Below are 15,952 nucleotides of genomic sequence, written 5' to 3' on the forward strand. Positions count from 1 at the left end.
CGCCTTGTGCCAAGGGTTCAAGCCCCATTTTAGAGACTCAGGTACATAAGCTACGCTAATATCAGTGCTGTATCAGATGAGCCATTAAAAATGTCATTTCATCTGCCCTCACAGCTGGATGGAAGAGTCAATTACTAGAGGACATAGTTTAAGGCGCATGGGGCAAGGTTTCAAGGAGATGTAAGAAGCAAGTTTTTTTTTTACACAGAGGGTGGTGGGTGTCTGGAACTCACTGGTGGGGGAGATAGCGGAAGCAGACACAATAGTGAGTTTTAAGATGCATCTTCACAAATACATGAATAGGATGGGAATGGAGGGATATGGTCCCCAAAAGGGTTTTAGTTTGGTCGGGCAGCATGGTCAGTGCAGGATTGGAGGGCCGAAGGGCCTAATTCTGTGCTATAATTTTCTTTGTTCCTTGACTGGAGAGCTGAAAAACTAAGAACAATAAAATGTTCCCCACCCTAAAACCTTCTGAAATTTGCTACGTTGTGGAAATGATTCGGCACCTGTCTGGCGAGTCCAGTGTACAGGAACATTCCACTTGTCTAAGCAGCACCAACTGAAATCTGAAAAGAAGTATTCCCCGCCCAAAACCCTTTTGAAATGGTTCTAAAAAAAAGATGTAATTCTGCACCTGTCCAGTATATCCAGCGCATAGGTATGTTCCACTTGTCTAAGCAGAACTAACTTGAATCCTGAAGAACTAAATAGAATAATATTGCCCAGCTTGAAAAGGGTGAGAATGAGAGTCAGCACCTTCTGTAAGGCTGCCCAATGCATTATATTCACGCAGAGCAAAGGGTGGATACCATAAAATTAATCAACTACTTCCCATCCTAAACCTCATAGCAACATTTCTAGAGTACATTTCAGCACAAATCAAGTTTCTAGTTCCATGAGCAGAAAGAGTTCGGATACCACGTGGCATGGTGGCTAGCACTGCTGCGCCTCTGTGCCAGGAACCAGAGTAGAATTTCAGCTTTTTGTGACTATCTGTCTAGAGTTTGCATATTCTCCCTGTGCCTGTGTGGATTTCCACCGGGTGCTCCGGTTTCTTCCTACAGTCCAAAGATATGCCATTAGGTTAATTAAGGGGCAATTGCTAATTCTATGATAATTATCCAATTCATTTTTGAAATCCATGATTGATTCTGCCTCCATTACACTTATCAAGATGTAAAAATGTTTTTCCACATGTTACTATTGGATCTTTTGCCAATCCAACCAAAATCAATATCCTCCGGTTCAAGTTTTTCTCCATAGAAGAGTTGCACTAACATTATATGTCTCAGAACCATCAGACATCTCAAAGCACTTTACAGCTCAGTGTAGTTACTATTGTAATGCAAGAAACATGGAGGCCAACATCATCTCAGCAAACATACCCAAAGAGTGATGTGAATATGACCAGGTATCAGCAAATCAATGGAAACAGTTTCTCCCCTTCTACGCTGTCCATACCTCTCAGCACTTCCATCAAACTCAAGATTTCCATGCAAGGAGAACAGCCCTTGCTTCGCCAATCTAGCCGTGTAACTGAAGTCCATCACCCCTGGAACTGTACTCTTAAATCCTCTCTGCACCCTCAACAATTCCTTCACATCTTTCTTAGAATGTGGCACTTTTGCACTCGATACTAACATTTGTAAAGGCCAAGATCCCATAAGCCTTAACTGCTTGCATAAACTTCCGATATCTTCAACAATTTTTCCACATACACCCCTCTGCCCAGTCCCTCAGATCCTGCACTTCCTATAAAATTGCATCATCTATTTTATATTGTCTCTCCTTGTTCCTCCCAATCAAAAAATGCATCACTTCACACTTTTCTTTGTTAAATTTCATCTGCCATTTGTCCACATTTACCACCCATCTGCCTATGTCCTTTTAAAATCTATCACTATCCTATCCACAGTGCGCAATACAAGTTCTGTAAGTTTTGAAATTGTACACTGTGTACCCAACTTAACATCATTAATACAGATTAAGAAGAGCAGTGATTCTGATACTGAACCCTGTGGAACCTTCCTCAATTCTGAAAGACAACCATTCACCACTAATCTCCGTTTATTGTCATTCACCTAGTTTCATTTCCATGTTACAATTGTCCCTTTATTCCATGGGTTTTAACTTTGTTGACTAAGTAGTTACGTGACACTTTATCAAGTGTCTTTTGGAGCTATATGTACACCAAATCAACCATACTCTCATTAACCCTTTCTGTTGCCTCCTGAAAATGATACTTGGTAGTTAAACACAATTTACCTTAAAACAAATCAGTGTTGACTTTCCTGAATTAATCCATATTTTTCCAAATGACTTAAATTTGGTCCCATATTAATGTTCCTAAAAGCATTTCTGAGGTTAAATTGACTCACCTACAGTTGCTGGGTTTATCCTCACATCCTTATGCTCCAGTCCACTGGCAGCATCACTGTATTAAAGGTGGATGGGAAGGTCATGGCCAATGCCTCCGCAGTTATTTCCTTCAGGTGCACTCGATCTGGTCCAGGAGACTTATCAACTTCAAGTAAAGCCACCAATTCTATTTCCTCATTTTTTCAACGTCAACGGATTTGGGATTACAACTACCTACTCTTGTCAGCATCTTTTCTTTTAGTGAAGACAAATACGAAGTACTCATGTAGTACTATAAAAGCAACATATTGCTCATGCTGGAAATCCAAAATAAAAACAGAAAATGCCGGAAAACTCAGCAAGTCTGGCAGCACCTGTAGAAAGAGAGAAAAACAGAGTTAAAGTTTCAAGTCTAGTGTGACTCTTTTGTGGAACTGACCCTTCATGCAACTCTTTTTCTGGTAACTCAGTGACTGCCAGTGCCACCTCGTGCTATCATATAATCTGGAATCAAAATAGATTAATTTTTCTAATTCCCACCCTGTTTCACCTCCATTTCCATCTCTGACACTTGCCCTCAGTTCCTTGACTTCTCTGTCTTAATTTCTGATAATAGGCTGACTACCAATATAAGCCCACCAACTCCCAATCACCCACACACTGCGTCCTGTAAGACTTCATTCTATTCCCGCAGTTTCCCCATCTCTATCACATCTGCTGCAATGATGCCACCTTCCAGAATAACGCTTCTGACATTTTCCTTTTTCCTCAGTTGAGGATTCTTCCCCCTGCCACTGTGGTTGACAGGGCCCTCAATTGTGTCCAATTCATTTCTCACATCTCTGCCCTTAGCCCTTCCTCCTTGAACATGTTGCAAAACCTTTGCTAGAGTTATAGACCCTAAGAAAATATTGTTGAGTACCACTATTTAACTGAAAGTACTGGCAACCTTACACCGCTATCAGGAAATTAGCAACATCCTGAATAATCCCAATTCACTGACCATCACAATGGATAGTTCGTTAAAGTGCACAATGACAACTATTTTAGCCAAGATTTATTCTGTTAATCTTGCTTCTGAGAACAGGCTGAAGTACTCCTAAAGTAGAGCATTGCTTTCTAATGGCTGCGTTAATGAGTCAGAGAGCTAATAAAAGCAGCAAGGTCCCAGGATAAAACTCTTCTTTGAAAACATATAATTCTCAAAGAGACAGAAAGTCTAATGTCTTGCTTACACTTGTGTTGATGCCACACTACATGATAAAGTAAAACTTAATTTGCTAACACAAATCCTTCATACATAAATAATTATAGGGTTTGCATATCAGAATAACCTGTAGAACTACTCCATTACATACCAATGAAATAAGTGTACTTTGTAGAAATATCCCTTTAATATTAGAACTAGCTGAAACACATTTGCAAGTTTTGGCCTCACAGCAGACTTCCAGGAGTTTAGAATAAACAACAGCACCTTACATTTTCATAGCACGGGGAAAATTCCAACCCCATAAGATATTCACACTGTTCTAATTCTGGCTTTTTGTGCATCCCAAATTATAATTGCTCTATCATTTGTGGATCGCACGACAAAGTCTGCAAATGTCCTCCCTACTTTCCGCCTCTTGACTTTTCTTTCTTCCTTTAAGACACTTTCTAAAAACCTACCTCTTTTACCAAGTTTTTAGTCACCTGACCCAATATCCTCCCACCTCCGCAGCCAAACCGCAGCCTGACAGCGACTCCAAATGCCCAACTACACGGAATCACCTACCGACTCAGGAACAATGAACCAACTAGAGCAAAGAACCTCATTGGACACAACTATATCCTTAACACTGCAAACTACTCTTACTGTCTCCCAGGCAAGAAAAGAAGCAGTCACTCCAAGAAGCGTGAAAACAATCAGGCTTGCAGCTGAGAGTGAAACAATGTGGTCCCATGGCCCTCCTCCCCAGCTTACTGTTTGCAAATGTCCAATATCTAGAAAACAAGCAGGATGAACTTACAGCTAGTCTCAATTTCCAACTGAGATGTGGCTCACTCCTGCTTCACTGGACTGTGGCCTACAACCAGAAGGCTCCTCAATCCACTGAATAGGCCGTACAGCCTCAGACAAGGCTAGGGGAGGTAGGGTCTATTTCCTAAACAATACCTCATGGTGCCTCGATGTAGCAACACTGGCGAGTTTCTGCTCCCCAGATCTAGAATACCTGATGCTAAAATGCTGTCTCTACCACCTTCCGCAGGAGTTCACCTCCGCTATCCTGACAGCAGTTACGTCCCACCCTACGCAGATGTGAAGATCGCACTAGCCAAAATATATACTATTACAAAGAGCCTTGGGACGAATCATCCTGAGGCCTTGTTCATCATGGTCGGGGATTTCAATCAAGCCAAGCTCAAGAGCGTGCTACAAGTTACCACCAACATGTCTCAGAGTCATAACGGTTTACAACATGGAAACAGGCCTTTCAGCCAACATGTCCATGCCACCTGTTCCACCAGAGGCCCAAACGTCCTAGATCACTGCTACACAAATATCAAACATGCCTATTACGCTATTGCCCACCCACACTTGGCAAATCAGACCACATGGCTGTACTCCTGCCGAGTTTGTAAGCAAAAACTTCAGCCTTTGCCTACAAGCAAAAACTGAAGTAGGAGAATCCGTCAAAGAAAGTCATATAATGTTGGTCTGAGGAATCAGATGATCTCCAATGAGACTGCTTAGATTCAGTGGACTGGTCAGTATTTTAAAAATTCTGTGACCAGCCTGAACAAGTACACCACGACAGTAACTGACTTCATCATTAAGTGTGTAGAAGACTGTGTGCCAAAGAAACAATTCTGGGTGTTTCGCAACAGGAAATCATGGATGGACAAGGATATCCACTACTTGCTGAAGTCTAGGTGTGAGGTGTTCAAGTCAAGTGACCCTTACCTATGCAAGAAAGCCAGATATGATCTAAGGAGATCCAAAGATGCCAAAAGACAATATCAAACCAAGCTAGAGTCCAAGGCTAACCACAAAGATACCCGCTGACTATGGCAAGGTCTGCAAGACATAACAGATGAAGGCATGTAAAATCGCTGGCTCCAACACACCCCTCTGTGATAAGCTCAATGCATTCTATGCCCGTTTTGAGCAAGAGATCAACAAGACCACATCCTCCTCTCTGGAAGCCTTGGATGAACCTGTATCTGAGGTCACTATTGTAGATGTCAGAGCAGCTTTCTCAAAGGTCAACCAAGGAAAGCGACTGGCCCAGATGGGGTACCCAGACAAGCACTCAGATCCTGCATGGATCAGCTGGCAGGGGTATTCACAGACATCTTCAACCTCTCTTTACAACAATCTGAGATCCCTATCTACTTCAATCATCCCTGTATCAAAGAAAAGCCAAGCAACATGCCTTAATGACTAATGTCTGGTGGCTTGGACATCCATCATTATGAAATACTTCGAAAGGTTTGTCATGGTATGAATTAATTCCAGCCTCCTGGATCACCTGGATCCACTATATAGTTTGCCTTCTGCTGCAACAGGTCCACAGCAGATGCCATCTCCCTGACCCTGCATCCAACCCTGGAACACCTAGATAACAAAGACAACTATGTCAGGCTCCTTTTTATTGACTACAAATCAGCCTTTAACACCATTATTCTGATGAAACCATCTTCAAACTCCATAGCCTGGGCCTTAGCTCCTCCCTCTGTGACTGGACCCTGAACTTCCTAATCCACAGACCACAATCAGTAAGGTTAGGCAACAAAACCTCCTCCATGATCATCCTCAACATCGATGCTCCACATGGCTGTGTTCTCAGCCCCTTACTATACTCCTTATGTACCTATGACTGTGTGGCCAAATTCCCCTCCAACCATAGTGGGTTGGATTTCAAACAATGACGAGACAGAGTACAGGAAACAGAGAGAATCTGGCGAACTGGTGCAATGACACTAATCTCTCCTCAATGTCAAAAAATGAAGGAGATATTTATTGACTTCAGGAAGCATAGAGGAGAACATGCCCCTGTCTTCATCAATGGGGACTAAGTAGAAATGGTCGAAAGCTTCATGTTTTTAGGTGTCCAGATCACCAACAACCTGTCCTGGTTCCTCCATACTGACACCATATTTACAATGCCTCCACTTTCTCAAAAGATTAAGGAAATTTGGCACATCAGATACGACTCTCACTAACATTTACAGATGCACCATAGAAAGCTTTCTTTCTGGTTCTAGCGCAGCTTGGTATGGCTCCTGGTGGTGAATGTAGCCCAATCCATCAAGCAAACCAGCCTCCCACCCATTGACTCTGTCTATATTTCCCGCTGTCTCAGCAAAGCAGCCAGCATAATTAAAGACTCCGTGCATCTCAGACACATTCTCTTCCAACTACTTCCATTGGAAAAAAGATAAATGTTTAAGGTTGTGCACCAACCAACTCAAAAACAGTTTCTTCCCTGCTGCCATCAGACTTTTGAATCAACCTTCCTCGCATTAAGTTGATCTTTCTCTACTCCTTAGCTATGGACTGTAACATGACATTCTGCACTCTCTCGTTTCTTTCTCTATGAATGGTATGCTTTATCTGTATAGTGTGCAAAAAACAATACTTTTCACTGCTTGCTAATACATATGACAATAATAAGTCAAATATCTTTGTGTAATATAATACAAGTAGAGGCACAGAATGAAAAATTAGGAGTGATGTCCAACAATGTTATCAAATTGTCTTAAAAAGAAAGATGGAGTTTGAGAAAAGGCAGAGGTGGATGGACTGGGAACAGTGAACCTGACACAGTGGCTGGGGAGAGGAATAGAATTGGTGGCTAAGATAATGAGTTCATGGCAGAGATTTAAGACAAAGGTTTTGGACTTAATACATAACTGGAGGTGATACCAATTTGTAGCATAGGCTTTATGGCTGGCCAAAGCATTATAACCATAAAAGAATGGCTATGTCACAAACCATGTACTGCTGTGTAACTGTCCAGTCTCGTCCTACCCTGGAAAACTACTGTTTATTAATAGGATTCTGTTAAGGTAACCAGGGTGTTCATTATACATTTTCCCTAAAATACTGAATAATCCTTACTAGTAATAGTTTTAGTGTTACCAGAATGATATGCAGCTTTCTATTCACTGTGTGAGTGAGTATCTGATGGTAAACCAATGACCTACACAGCTTTTTTTTGGTTATGTAGAAAGAAGGTGTACAAAACAGAAAATCTGTGCTGTGTGGAATGTAACAGGGAACAGTCCCTACGTCGGTTACCAGGACCAACACGGGGAGGGTGAGAATTGAGACGGAATTAGTGGAGAGGTAAAGCTGGCTGTCATCAGAGTATCTGTAGAAGTTGGTCCCATGTCTTCCGATGACGTTGTTATGAAGCTATAGGATCAGCAAAAAAAAATCTGCTGATCCTGACCCAAGAGAAAGTGTAAACTCTGATAACCACTAGTCGCATTCCACTGACCCTACAAATTAGTAACATCGTCTCTGCTTCCAAATGCGTCGAAAATCTGAGGCTAGCCCACCCACTCAAAGAAAACCCATTCTAATCCAAAAAATAAGGATTTCAACAAAACCTCTCTCTGAGAGGTACAACAACTTGGAATCTGAAACACTCTGCTAAGATATCAGAGAAGTTACAAACTATCATGGTTTGGTTTCATTTATTTTCAATAATTCTAATAAGCTTAAATGTATTGACTGTTATTAAAGGTAACCCAATAATTGGAAAGATGCCTGTTAAGTTATGACTTTGCATGTAAACTAGGTTAATGGGGCACTGAGTTTATCCATTACTTACATTCCTCTCTGTGCAAACCTATAAGCATTACATTATGCTGCTAAAGATGATTTACCTCCTGGTCATTTCCATCTTTTACCTTATGTATTAAAATTAGATTGTTTTAAAAGGAGACACACTTTTTGCAACTGAAAGGTCTTTGCACAGGCCATTGGCTGAATCTTGCTGCCTGGAGAAAGCTACATGTGTAATTTGTGCATAAACCTTTCCCTGTCATGATACTCAGTTTGAACTGTCTTCACTTGGAAGAACACAAGGTGCTAATTAGTTGTTAATTACAAAAGGCAGCTTTGCAATTAAAGTATTTAATGAAGTAAAGGATCTTTCAGAAGTAATTGAGCCAAATATGCTAACTCAGCTTCATCGTGGCTGTTTGAACACTTGTCTCACAGCAGGCAATGAATTGTTGGAATTTCTCCATTTAGTTTGTTGAAGAGTGACTGTCCACAGATCCAATATGTCTACCACTTCTCAACAGAGGCTATGCTACAATCTACGTTCCTTTCCCCACCCATCATATCAGTCTCGCATAGTTTTTTTTAGAGGAGATGGTGATGTAGAATTTTTGTCACTCTCCTAATAGTCCAGAGACCCAGGGTAAGAAATAGGAACCTGGCTTCAAATCCCACCATAGCAGATGATGAAATCTGAATGTAATAATAAAAAAGAAATCTGGAACTAAAAGTTTAAAAGATGGCAATGAAAGTATTGTAGGTTGTTTTAAAAACCTACCCTCACAAAAAAAAATGTACAGTCTGTCTATATAGCATGCAAAAGACAATACTTTGCTGATACATGTGACAATAATAAATCAAATGTGGAGGCCAGGTCATTGAATGTCTTTAAGGCAGAGATAGATAGGTTCTTGATTAATAAGGGGATCAGGGGTTATAGGGAAAAGGCAGGAGAATGGGGATGAGAAAAATATCAGCCATGATTGAATAGCAGAGCAGACTTGATGGGCCAAGTGGCCTAATTCTGCTCCTATGTCTTATGGTCTTAAATCAGTTCCAACCACAAGCTCTGGATGATGTTGATCATATGATAGTTGAACAGTTGATTCCACATCAATGATGAGAAATTGTTGGAATAATTTTGAATCCACAACTGATCTACCAGATAGGTTAATAGTTTTAACTGCTTGCTCGGTGAAGAAATTACTTTCCTATAAAGACTTTAGTGTTTCCGGCCCTAATTCCACACATCATCGATGTCATTTTAGCAAAACAGTTATTATTCCTACAATTTGCTGCATATTAGAAGCTAATATAATCGCAATTAAGGGATGCATTGACTGAAGAGAGTTCAAGAGCAAGATTCTACCTGACAGGTCCTAGTTTACAGGCATCTGGTGTGGAGAGGGGCAGGGGTGGGCAGAGGACCTCTTTGTGGCCCTGTTCCCGGGTCTGGCCAAACTCGCCATCAACAAGGCCAGGGAGCGGACGACTGAGGGGGTTGTCTGACCCGACTGCCTGCCCTCTAAATTTGTGGCCATGTGTTCCTGGAGAGGGAGTATGCGGTGTCCGAGGGCATGGTGGAAGCCTTTTGTACTTGTTGGGCACCACAGGGGCTGGGGTATATGACTGGCCCATTTAACCACATTTTGGTTTGACGTTTTAAGTTTCCTTTCTGATTTGTTTTGGTTTTGGGCAGTTCCCTTCTTTTTGGGGGCTACACTTCTTAATTTATCCCTCAGTGAATTTGATTTAGTTTATTTGGATAGTCAAAAAGATTGACTCTAGATGATTTTTCTATTGCCTAAAGGCTGATGTAAAGCATCAATTACTACCATAGTGAAGACTAATTAACTCACCATGGTGTTCACAACTTCAAAATCTTTTAACTTACCTTGGGTCTACAATTCATGAATCATGCAGCCAACACTTGACAATGTTGTAGAAAGGATATAGGAAACAGTGGAGGGAAGTTTCTCTAACCTGTCTTCAGACAGAATGTTGACAGCACCAAGCAGATGTTGACCAGCAATGATCTTAAAAAGAGAACACAGGAAATTGAACAGACCAATCATCTGACCTGCATTGGGGATTTAGATAACATGGTGGACTAGTCTGGAGAGGCCTGGAGCCATAGGCCCAGATTATCTGAGGAGCAGCAATCATCACTAGATTACCATTTTGCTGAAACTATCCCCTGCCTCAATGCTGCTCCGGATTATCCGAGCCCAGCTTTCCCAGGAACGTGGAGTACAGCATCCTGTAGAGGCCTCCATCAGAATGCAATAGAGTTGGGGAAAGAAGGACATGGCACCAGCTGCCATATGGCAAGTTTAAAGGGCACATGTGAATGTAGTGAATGGGTGACTAGCTGGGTTGAATGAGTAGGGTAGGTAGGATGTGTGAGATGGCAAGTTGGTGAACTGGTGGGTGGATAAGATGGCAAGTGGGTAGGGTGGCTGGTGGGTGAGGTGGTATGTGGGTTGGGATAGTTGGGCTGGGTCAAGCTTAGCTGAGTGGTGAAGGGGGTAATCAGGTCTGGTTGAAGGCAGGCTGGAGTGCAGTGTGGTGGGGAGAGCTGATTGGGTCAGGTCAGGGGCTAATAGGGCTATTGAGACATAGTCGGTGGGTGTAGTTGGGGGAGGGGAGGTAACAACCAGGGATTCAGTGCTGGTGGTTAGGGGGTCAGTTGTGCAGCTACCCAGCTGTTAGATTAACATTTCCTGGATGACTATCTGTGAAACTGCCTGAAGTCTTTGACTCCAACTCCGAGTGAGACATTTTCAGAGGGCCCCAGAGCGGAGGAGTCCAAACTTCCTGGGCAATTCCCACGCAGGTCAATGCAGTAAGACTCTCCATAGTGATGCACAACTTTGGTCGTATATCCAAATGATGATCCAGAGGCTGAAAGATAATTCAAATCCTCTTTTTGCAGCTGAGTAATTTAAGTTCAATTAAATAAATTCTAGAATCAAAAGCTAGTCGCAATAATAATAACCATAAAAACCCCTATGGTTCACTAGTGTCCTTTAGGGAAGGAAATCTGCCATCCTTACCCTATCTAGCCTACATGTGACACCAAACCTACAACCATGTGGTAGGCTCTGAACTATACTCTGAAATGGCCTAGTCAGGCAGTCAGTTAAATTCAAGAAGGCAGCTTGTCTTCTCACAAGAAATTGGAGATGAGCAATAAACGTAAACCTTGCTAGTGATGTCCACAACCCAGAAAGGAATAAAACAAATGCTCTTTGCCTTATTCAGGTGAAGTGTGGCTAGCTGATCCTTTTACTATTCCATCAAACCAATTGAAAATCTTCAAACTGAAAAGCACTAATAGTGTACAACATTAACAAGAGCATCAAGTTTCAACACTAGAATGAACCATAAGAGATTGCTTTCATGTAAATCTTTCCACAACCTTAACACAAAATCAATGAACTAGATTTGAATAGTACTTACTGTTGCGATATGGAGAAACATGGCAGCAAAACAGTACATGGGACGTCCAATGAATAGTATTACAAGACAAATGGCCAGGATCTGTTGGTTCAGAGATAAATATTGGTCAGCATACCTTTGAATAATGCGTATTCTTTGAATAATGCCCTATGGTCTTTCATACCCACTTGAAAGGCCAGATGGGTCTTTGGCTTAACATGTCATCTGGAAGACCTCACCTCTGCCAATGTAGTATTCATCCTCCATTGTGCTGATGTTTATTGGTGTCAATCAGCCCCAGTGTATACATTGTCTATATCCCACTCTTTCCCAAATTTTGATGCTGGAGCTTAATAACAGATATCACAGGTTTCTCCAACATTCACATCAGCTAGGCCACACATTCAAGAATTCCATCATTTTCTTCAACCTGGATATCCTATTCAATCCTGAGCTGAGATTCTGACTCCGTATCATCTCCATTGCAATGTCCACCTACTTGCACCTCTGATATTATCTATTCCTATGTTTTACTCAACCCATGTGCAGCTAAAACTCTCAATTATGTCAGACTTGACAATTTCAATGATCCATCCTTCATTATCTGTAAACTGTGACTCATCCAGGATTCAGCAGCCCCCATCCTATATTTTATACTAAATGCCACTCAAACATCACCTCTGGCTGACATTCCTTATGTTTAAAAAGTTTGTTTGTGTCTATCTTTGTAACCTCCTCCAGCCTTACTGAAATCCACTCAGATCTCTCTGTTCCTCTGATCCTGGCCTGTTGTCTGCCATCCATGCCTCATTCTCTCAGATTTCCTCATTATGCCTCTCCACTTCCTCCTTCTCCTTTTGAGGGTCTCTTTAAAAGCAACCTCCTTAGCCCTTTCTATATAAAAGCAAGACTGTGGATGCTGGAATCTGAAATCAAATGAAAAAATGCTGGAAAATCTCCTGATCTGGAATTGAAACGATAGCTCTTTTCTCTTCTTATAGATGCTGACAGACCTGCTGAGATTTTCCAGCATTTTCCCTTCTTTCCTAATATGGTTCAGCATTCATTTTGCTTTGGGACTTTCTTTACATTAGGGCACTACATAATTTAAAGTTGCTTTTATCTCCTAAATAATATTGTTGTGCTGATGTTACGATGAGATAATTTGCAGAGCAATGGAAAAACCTCCAAAATTTAGAAAATTCTGCTGAGAAATGGAATATATTGCTTGACCATTCTCTTAAAGGATAACTTCCCAGGTTGAAGTTCAGTTCTTATCTGGCCCAAGTGATGGGACCAAATCTGAATAGCTCTGTTCTTTGACCTTAATCTCTGTTGATCATTACATGTAATCTCTATACTTGTAAACAGCAAATTCTAGAGTCCGAAGAAGCTGAGATGTGCATCTATAGCTATTGAGTCATACATTTTTAATGTGTACAATAAGACGAGACTTCAAAGGCACAGTCCCTGTGCAGGGTAATTGCCTTTTAATATGTTTCTGACGCTGTCTGGGTAATCACTTCTGCTTAATGCCATCTTTGGGGACACTTACTTTCACAAACATATGGGAGCTAGTTGCAGCAGAGGCTGTCCTTTAGATATAAGGTAGAATTCAGATGCTCCCTCCACATGCACACAGATAGATATAACACAATATGTATCAGCAGACCCAGATCAACAGTCAGAATGAGTTAGCATTCATTCTGACAATGAACGGCTAGGGCTGTATCAATAATGAGCAAATCCATGTTAATAAGCAAGCATCTGAGCTGCTTTTAATCACAGCAATGTTAATTACTCATCTGTCACAGTGTGGCAGCAATAAGCACGAGTAAAATAATGTTATGCGCTGTAACCTTATGATTTAATTAACTAATCAAGGGAATAAGGATGAAGACAACTTTGCAACATTCAGATTGTAACTGCTGGGTGTTAGATTTTACAATTAATTTACCTCGTATGAAAGAGTCAAGAGTGTAAACAAGATCAAACCTTTGAGCAGAGAAATGGGGAGAATTTTAACACAGGGGACTGAATCAGATTGAATGAGAGGTTAAAAGGCCACAAAACGGAATTCCATCAGCTCCAACTTGCAGCTTTTACCCAGCCGGGACAGAAGGTTCCCTGGAGTGGCGGCTTTTAAATATGTCAATGTGACTGAAAGCCTTGGATTTAACCTGCTTTACAGGCATAATTGTAGCTGCACGTGCTTCCTGGGCCTCAGAATATTCAGCAGCTACAGCAAAGTGAGGAAAAGATTGGGGCGCACTCCTTGTGGGCTGGGCAAAGAAGATTGTTTCTTCCCAGTCCTTCCATCATCAGAGCCATTGCTCCCACTCCCTTAATCAAATCCGTCCTGGGATCAGACTCATCCTCACCTGCTGGTGAACACACAACCTCGATCCTGGGATTGGAGATTGGATATACCTGGTCCTCAAGCCGCTTCTCCAGCATTCTCCACCTTATTGGAAGCTGAGATGTCAAACAGCTTGATGTGCAGGCAGGAAGCCTGTCAGTGAGTGAAAACTCCACGGCATACTGGGAAACTCAGAGTCGCATGTTTCCCAGGTATTACTGGGCTCCCACCTTCAACTCCCAGTCCATCAACAAGTTCCTATTTCCCTCCAAGGAATGGTCTTTCTACCTGGTGTTATGGAAATGTCTCTACATGTCCAATCTTACATTATTACTTAGGATGAAAGGATTGCAGAGAGACGGACATGTTTTGTGCGTAACTGATGAATCTGAAGGTACTGGTTCCTGAGGTTGCAATACTCAAAGGGAATTGCTACGAGGTGAAAGCCACATTCAGCTTTAGTCTACCATGCAAGGAACTTGGGTTAAATAATATTATTGTTCCAATGCTACCATATCAGTCAATGTGCATTAGCTGGGAGGACAGGCATACTAACATCAGGTTCTGGAAGGTGCCAAAGCATCAGCATTGAGGCCATGATCACCCAATACCAACTCCACCAGGCTGGCCATGTGCTTAGGACGTCAGAGTCCTGACTGCCAAAGCAAATCATCTTTGCCCAACTCAGGGAAAGATCCCTCCCAAACAAGAGGAGAACAAAGAAAGCACTTCAAAAACACCCGGAAGACTTACTTCAAGAAATGCGGCATAGACGTTAATGCCTGAGAGACCCTTGCTCAAAAGACTTAATTGGAGGAACCTCCCGATTGAAGGGACACAATTCTTCGAGGACACCTTTGGTAAGAGCAGGCTGGGAAAGGGAGCCTGAGAAAGGAATGCCAGCAATCTCAAGCCCATGAAACGATGCCATCAAAACACCAGCCAAGTGTATGGTTGAAGACGTAGCTCTAGGATCGGGCTCATCGGCCACGCAAGGACCCACAGGAGCCATGACCAGTAACACAGGTGGACAATCATACTTGTTAGCAAGAGATCGCTGAAGATAAGAAAATCAGTCAACAAAATGCATGGAGGATATGAGATAATCTGCAGTGGTAATTTTGTATGTCTATAATCTTTACTTGTGAATACTGTACCTGTGAAACTGATAGAGGAAAATTCTGGAATGGAATTTTTTTTAGCTGGTTGATGCATCTGAAGTTGGAGCCATACAGGGAGTAGAAACTTCAGCTGGGAGGCCTGAGACTGGCTTACAATTGAGCATCAAGTTTCATTAAAGGTGAAAACTGTAAATCGTGACCGTAATATGATTCAATTTGATATTAGGATTGAGAGCGAGGAGAATCTTTAAATTTCAATAAACCAAAGTTTGGAGGGATGAGAAGTGAATTGACTACAGTAAACTGGAATGAATCCTATGTAAAAAATACATCAGGAAACATTCAATGATATTTTTTCACACAATGTGTATAGACGGATACCGCTAAAAGGCAAAGGACCCATTTGTATTCCTAAACAACCATGGTCAACAAATGAGTTAAAAGCAAATTTCCCATCGGGAGGCTGTTGAAGCCCCTAGTTGGTTGGTGGCATAGCTGGGCAGTGCCCATCAGGTACTGCCCACCTGGACACCCTATTGTATTGGCTGGATACCCTGGAAATGTTAGTTTGGTACTGCCAGTGTGCCGGGGCAGGGACTAGGGGTGGCATTTGAGTGGGGGCTGTAATGGGGGTCTTTGTGGGGGTGAGGAGGATGGAGGTCATGCAAGGTTAAAGCATGAAAGGGGGCACGATAGAGAAGATGCATGTAGGGAGCCAGGCAAAGGGAACCCAACGGGAAGGCCTCAGTGTTGGCAACCTGTGTTGGGAAGGGGATAGGGGACATGCTGTCAAAGGGGGGACGGGGGGCACCCTGATGCCCATGGGGAGAGGGAGGGGATCTACCAGTGCACTGTAAGATCTGGGCACCCTTGTGAAATGGCACACGAGTGGTT

The sequence above is a fragment of the Carcharhinus amblyrhynchos genome, chromosome 4 (genome assembly GCF_965287045.1).
Source record: "Carcharhinus amblyrhynchos chromosome 4, sCarAmb.v2.hapA, whole genome shotgun sequence".
In the NCBI taxonomy this organism is placed as follows: domain Eukaryota; kingdom Metazoa; phylum Chordata; class Chondrichthyes; order Carcharhiniformes; family Carcharhinidae; genus Carcharhinus; species Carcharhinus amblyrhynchos.